Source organism: Pollachius pollachius (assembly GCF_949987615.1).
Source record: "Pollachius pollachius genome assembly, chromosome: 7".
Classification (NCBI taxonomy): Eukaryota; Metazoa; Chordata; class Actinopteri; order Gadiformes; family Gadidae; genus Pollachius; species Pollachius pollachius.
In genome coordinates, this window is record NC_136940.1 from 16,434,526 (window position 1) to 16,442,040 (window position 7,515).

Below are 7,515 nucleotides of genomic sequence, written 5' to 3' on the forward strand. Positions count from 1 at the left end.
TCTAGAGATGCACATGTGCACAAAAGCCTTCTGTGGGAGGTTTTGGTGTGTGTTTGTGTGTGTGTTTGTGTGTCTGCGTGCGTGTGTGTGCGTGTACATGCGTGTGTGCATGCGTGTGTGTGTGTTTTCGGCGGGGGGAGGGTAACTTGCAGAAGTATGAAAAAATCTTTGAGGAAAAATGCTTTTGTTGACATCCTTGTGCCAGTGAAGGATGTACAAGGAAGGATGTATGAATATGTGTGGGCGTCAGGGAAGAACATTGTTCTAAGGTTCTGATTACACAAAGGAGTCACTCATGTGTGGGAGAGTCAATATTATATGCAAAAGAAAAGTAAAGTTCAGTGCTGCAGAAATGAGTGCAGCTTTTGTCTTCTCAAATTAAAGCTAGCAAAAGCATTTATGTTAGAATGTGACATTGTGTGTTGTAAGGCTAATTCCAGAGTTCAACAGGCTTTTTGGTGTCGAGGCTGTTCAGTGGGGATTTTCCTTAGCATCAATGCATTATGCTGCGCTACTTTAGATGAGATATTCTGGAAATATTGGAAGATGCTCCATTTAACTATGTTGGCAAACTTATCGGGTTCTAGTGAACAGTTTTGTGGAAATTCACATTTTGTTGCAGTCTGCATAAACATTTCCCAGCCTCGTGTTATAGCATGTTAATGGCCCCCGGCTCAGACACCCTGTTTCCCAAGACTCCAGTCAAATTAATTAACGGGAGATTGCATCATTGCTTATTCTCTCTTATTCTCTGTCTTGCGTCATCAGGGTTGCTAAAGTGTAGTTTGGCTGTGATCCTCACACTGATCTCAAGCATACAAATTATTTGCCTACACCTAACCACTGCAATTATCTTAGCGAGCCATTAATCCAAGCAATTGGTTTTGCTCTTGTTACTTACAATATACGATTCATATAAAAGCAAGTAACATTTTGACATTTTAAAGGTCCCATTGCATGAAAATCCCACTTTATGAAGTTTTCTAACCTAAATATGAATTCCCCTAGCCTGCCTATGGTCCCCTAGTGGCTAAAACTTGCAACAATCCCTTTCTCCTCCATGTCGTAGTTCAGTCTACTTCAGATTGATGTGGACGTGGAAGAACCAGAGACGTCTGAGAACCCAACAAAGTCGTTTGTGATTCATAATATCGTCTGGAGGCTCACACAGCTTTTGGCCATGATAATATGTATTATATGATATAGATATCTATGCATAATATGATATTATTTAGATATAGAGCTCAAGGACTCCCGTGTGTTCTAGAATATTTACAGAACACGGCTAAAGGCTGTGTGCGCCTCGCCATTGCGATACATCCACTGTAAACAGAGTGCATGGTACCGTGGCTGCAAGCTGCTCAGGGCCACACCCTCACCCTCCTCCTTGACCCGCCTCTCTCCTCCTCATTTGCATCAAAGCTACAGACACCGAAATGGCGCATTTGGGGAAAGCTCAATGTGCGACTGGCTCATAGTGGCTGTAATTCTGCACCACAGCTGAAATTCGGGAACGTCTTCAAATACTGTGTTTGGGGGCTACTAATATCTATATTAAAGCATCCATAAAGTAGCATGCCAAGGGACCTTTAAAATATAGCTTTTCCTTTAGGAGAAACCAGCCGCATATATATATATATATATATATATATATATATATATATATATATATATATATATATATAAATATATATATATATAGGATCAAATGATGTATGATCCTTTTAATATCTTACAATAAGGTTGGACCTGCCTCTAGGCCTTTTGACGAGCGCTCGCCCCTTAGTCAAAGGCTTTTTACACCTTTGTCATTTCAATAAAACTGTGCATAGAGAGTCCTTGATCTAAGAATAGCGTTTAAGATGACTGTCTACAGTATATTTTGAGGACAGCCCAATGATATTGGTTGGCTAGGGTTATGGTAATGAGCATAGGTTTAGAAAAGAAGGTTCTAAAACTATATGCTTTGTAGGCGTGTAGCTTTTCTTCACGCAAATGATGTCACTACTTCTGACGTAATAACTCGACGGAAGACTTATGGGTCCATACAAATTGCAATCTTAATAATAATAATAATATAGAATACAAAACAATAACTTAAAATATGCAAGTTAGAGATTTACTAAATATTGATCTCACAGTCCTCTCAATGATAAAAAAAACCTTCGTTTTGGTTTGAAAAACCTTTTTAATCCTAATTTCTTTAATTTATCTATTTCTATAATTGTATAATCAGAGTTTTGATTACATTCATAATTGTGGGTATATTATTGAGTTTACATGATTTTTTTTCATTGCAATCCAAGAATGTGGTTTTTAACCAAACAAGTTTTGGGTCTAATGGGCCCCCATAAAAATATACACAGACACAGCATTTTTACCAATTGGTACTATATTAAAGTGGACTCTGGTAGTGCGTAGGAATTAGTTAGCAATCAAAGGCTGTAATTAATGGGCCAACTTAAGGATCACAACCATTTAGATAGTATTAAGCTTGAGAACTCTCCCCAGGAACTTGCATTGTACAACAAGGCAAGATGTCATTTTATAAATCTTGGTTAGCAAGACATTAATGGTAGCTAGCTACAAGCCCTGATACCAAATTCAAAGCAAATACTCACAAAAACAAAAAAACTTTAGTTGCCACCAGTGATTGTATGGACGAAGTATATCTAGACTTAAATGCCTCATTACATGTTGTGTAGCATTATCATTTATATTCCCACACTGATCCTTGGCTAGTGTTCAGATATGAATGCAAACTGCTGTGGTGGGCTTCTCAGAATTTAAGTTGGCTGACTAGATTAGAACAACAAAGATTCCGGCTACTAAACTGTTGAAGGTGGGCCGTCACACAATTTTCGAATATAAGGCCCTCGTTCGCGTGTCACAAAAGAATGTGGTCTGCAACATCAGTCGCAGAAAATATTAACCTGTGATGACATTGGATTGTGTTCTATGTTGGACCAAAGGACAATTTCAAGCATTTTCGCAGAAACAGAGTGTAACGGGTTCCAATGAAATGCGAGCAGGTAGAGTGGTCGTCCCTCAGCAGGAGATCGTTTTTATTGTTTTAACGAAAACACAAATACTCCAACGATAACAAAAAGGGTCCGTTCCAAATCGTCTCTTTAGGCTCCAGGTGTATTTCTCTTGTTCGGGATCTCGGGGGTCCGTGCTCCGGGTTTCCTTCCTTACTACAACACAAATCAGGCACATAAGTATACACTCCCTGATTGGCCTGAGTGCGGATACCTGCTCGCAATCAGGTCCAATCCCCCCAGCAGATCCCGTGCGCTCCAAACCTGCCCATACTCTCCCTGCAGGCCAGACGTCGCACGTCCCCCCCCACACACCCCCACCGCCCGACACAGGCCGGGGTCACCTCCGGCTGCCAACTCACTCCCCCCCCCAGAGCGGGAGAGGAAATCCGCCACGGCCATCTGCGCCCCAGGCCTGTGTATGACCCGGAAATTAAAGGGTTGCAACGCGAGGTACCACCGGGTGATCCTTGCGTTGACGTCCTTCATGCGGTGGAGCCACTGGAGGGGGGCGTGGTCGGAGTAGAGGGTGAATGCGCGCCCCAGCAGGTAGTAGCGAAGGGCGCCGACCACCCATCGGATGGCGAGACACTCCTTCTCCACCGTGCTGTACCGACCCTCCCGGTCTGACAATTTCCGGCTCAGGTACAGCACCGGGCGGTCGACCCCCTCCACCTGCTGGGTCAGGCGCCCAACCCCCTATCCGACGCGTCCGTCTGTATGGAGAAAGGGAGATCAAAGTTAGGAGCACATAGGACCGACTTCCCACAGAGGGCTGTTCTAATAGCCTCAAAAGACACCTGACATGGCTCCGACCACTGGACTGTATCTGCGGCCCTCTTACGGGTGAGGTCGGCCAAGGGGCTGGCCAGGTCCGAGAAGTGCGGCACGAACTGCCGGTAGTACCCTGCCAGCCCCAAGAACTGCCTCACCTCCTTCTTGGTCCTGGGCCGAGGGGAGGCGGCCACCGCCGCGGTCTTAGCGACCTGTGGCCGGACCTTCCCCCCCCCCCAGGTGGTACCCCAGATACTGGATCTCCCTCCTCCCGATCACGCACTTCTTCGGGTTGGCCTTGAGCCCCGACCGTCTCAGCGACTGAAGAATGGCCGCCACCTGCCACACATGCTGCTCTCACGTTCCACTATTGATGACCACGTCATCAATGTAGGCAGCAGCATACGCGGCGTGGGGCCGTAACACCCGGTCCATCAGTCGCTGAAACGTTGCCAGGGCCCCGAACAACCCGAACGGAAGCACCTTGAATTAGTATAGACTGAGCGGAGTGGAGAAGGCCGTTTTTTCCCGGGCTGCCGGAGACAGCGGAATCTGCCAGTAGCCCTTCGTGCAGTCCAGAGTCGTGTAGTAGGTGGCCATGCCAAGCCGGTCCACGAGCTCGTCGATCCGAGGCATTGGGTAGGCATCGTACTTTGAGACCGCGTTTACCCTACGGTAGTCCACGCAGATCCGGACAGACCCGTCTGGCTCCCCCACAAGCACGACAGGACTGCACCAGTCGCTGTGAGACTCCTCGACCACGCCCAACTCTAACATGATTGCTAATTCGCGCCGCACCACATCTTGTTTGTGGACGGGCAGCCTGTAGGGACGTGTCCGCACCGTTAACCCGGGCTGCGTCTCGATGTCGTGAGTAATTAACGGGGTGCGACTGGGCAGGGGCGAAAAGACGTCGGCGAACCGGAGTTGCAGGCCGGCAACGTCCCACGCCTGACTCCTTGAGAGGTCCTGGCCCCGACCTACCGGAGGGATGGGACCTGGGCCCGGGACTTCCGGCCTGAGCTCTTCTCTCTCCGGCTGCGTCGACGCAAACGCGACAGGGACCACGTCATTCCACCACTTCAGGAGGTTGATGTGGTAAACCTGTTTGTTTTCGCCCCTGTCTGAACGTGCTACCTCGTAATCCACGTCCCCGACTCGTCGTGTGACCACGAAGGGCCCTTGCCACTTCGCAAGTAATTTGGTGCTAGAGGTGGGCAGCAGTACCAGGACCTTGTCCCCCAGGGTGAGATCGGGTAGTCTAGTCCCTCTGTCGTACAGGCGTCTCTGACTCTCCTGGGCTCGGTGCAAGTGCTCACGTGACAATACCCCTAGTGAGTGAAGCTTTGCACGCAAGTCCATGACGTACTGGATTTCGTTTTTGCTGTCACTAGACCCCTCTTCCCAGTTTTCTTTAATGAGGTCCAGGACGCCCCTGGGCTTGCGCCCATAGAGTAACTCAAATGGGGAAAACCCCGTGGAAGCCCTGGGGCACTTCCCGCACTGCAAACAACAGAGGGTCTAGCCATTGATGCCAATTTCAAGCATCCTTGTGTACGAACTTACGGATCATGGACTTTAAGGTCCGGTTAAACCTCTCACACAAGCCGTCCGTGGCTGGGTGATAGACGCTTGTGCGAACGGCCTTGACCTTCAACAACCCCTAAAGCTCTCTAATTGTGCGTGACATCAAATTGGTGCCCTGGTCAGTGAGAATCTCTTTCGGGATTACCACTCGCGATAAGACATGAAACAATGCCTGCGCAACACTCTTCGCGGAGATGTTGCGCAACGGAATTGCTTCCGGGTATCGGGTTGCGTAGTCGATCAGGACTAACACAAATCGATACCCGTGTGCGGAACGTTCTAATGGCCTGATAATGTCCATGCCAGTGCGATCGAAGGGTGCTTCCACCAGGGGAAGGGGCCGTAAGGGAGCCCTGGGGACGGCCGGGGGATTCACCAACTGGCACTCGGGGCAAGTGGCGCACCACCTGCGCACCTCTGCCCGAATCCCCGGCCAACACTTAACCGGGCCATCATCCGGTTAAGTGTTTTATCGTACCCCAAATGGCCCGCCATTGGGTTATAATGCGCCGCCTGGAAAGCCATTTCCCGGCGGCTGCTGGGTACCAGCAACTTGGTTATAACCTCCTCACTCTGGGTGTCACGACTCACCCGATAAAGCCTATCCCTAACCACCATAAAGTGTGGGTAAGTCAGCGCCGCGTCTGGCCGGACCCGACTCCCATCAATAACTATCACCTGGTTGTAGGCTGAGCTCAATGTGGCGTCATGAGACTGCTCGAGGGGGAAATCCTCCACCGGTGGGAATCTCGCCGCTGGGACCTCGGGTTGAGGACCCCCCCCCTCCCCTGATCCCTGAGCAGCGTCGGACGCCCCCGCCTCTGCGCAGAACACAGCACACGACTTACATGTCCCTGCCTGTCGTGTCAGCATCCCCGTAGTCCCCCTAACTGCCTGTGGAAACCCCGCCCAATCCAACACAAGAATCAGGGGATGCGAGAGGCTCGAACTAACCGCCACCTTGACCCTATATTTTCTACCCCCACAACGAATTTTGATGGGGACCAAAGGATACTCGTGCACATCCCCGTGTATACACCTCACCGAAATGCTCGACGCCTCCACCAATGCCTCGGACCACACCAGGCGCTGGTGGATCATGGTCTGCAATCAGCCCGAGTCCAAAAGCGCCTGGTGCGTACCCCGCTGTATCCTCACCGGGATACGGTACGCCTCACCGGGGCCGTGGGGAGGAGACGGGGCACCGGTGACGCGGACGACCTGACCCACCTCCATCATAGGGCACTCCCGCCGGAAGTGGCCAGGCCGCCCGCACCGCCAACACCCCTCCCCTGCCGTCTGAGCGCCCGCCTGTGGAATGGGGGGGGGAGGCGACTCATGTGCCCGCTCTGGACCACCCCCCCCCCCACCCCCCCCATCTCGCCCTCGGCACCGGGGTTGGCCTATCCTGCCATGGGGCAGCCGCCCCGGTACGTGGGCCCATTGTTGGCAGTCGCTGGCTCGCTGGTGGTGCCTGCAGGTGGCTCTCCGCTAGGACGACCGCGGCGGAGAGACTCTCGGGCCGGTGGTACCGGACCCAGGCGGAGGTCCTAGCCAGCAGCCCCTCCACGAACCTCTCCAGGGCCACCTGCTCCACCACGTCCTCCTCCGTGTTCGGGTCTGGGACCAGCCACCTCCTTGCCTGGTCCCTCAGCTGCTGGGCGAAGGCGAAGGGTCGGTCCCCCTCGCTGAAGGCCAGCGCCCGGAACCACCACCGATGTTCCTCTGGGAAGAGGCCCAGCCGGTCCCGGATGGCCCTGGTGATGACGTCGTAGTCTCGCTGGGCCCCGGCCGGCAGACTGTTGGCCGCGAGCTGCGCCTCTCCTGTTAGGAGTGGCAGGAGACGGTGCGCACACTCCGGGCGAGGCCACCCTGAGACCTCGGCCACCCCCTGGAAGGTCTCGTTTTTATTGTTTTTAACGAAAACACAAATTCTCCAACGATAACAAAAAGGGTCCGTTCCAAATCGTCTCTTTAGGATCCGGGTGTATTTCCCTTGTTCGGGATCTCGGGGGTCCGTGCTCCGGGTTTCCTTCCTCACTACAACACAAAGCAGGCACATAAGTATACACTCCCTGATTGGCCTGAGTGCGGACACCTGCTCGCAATCAGG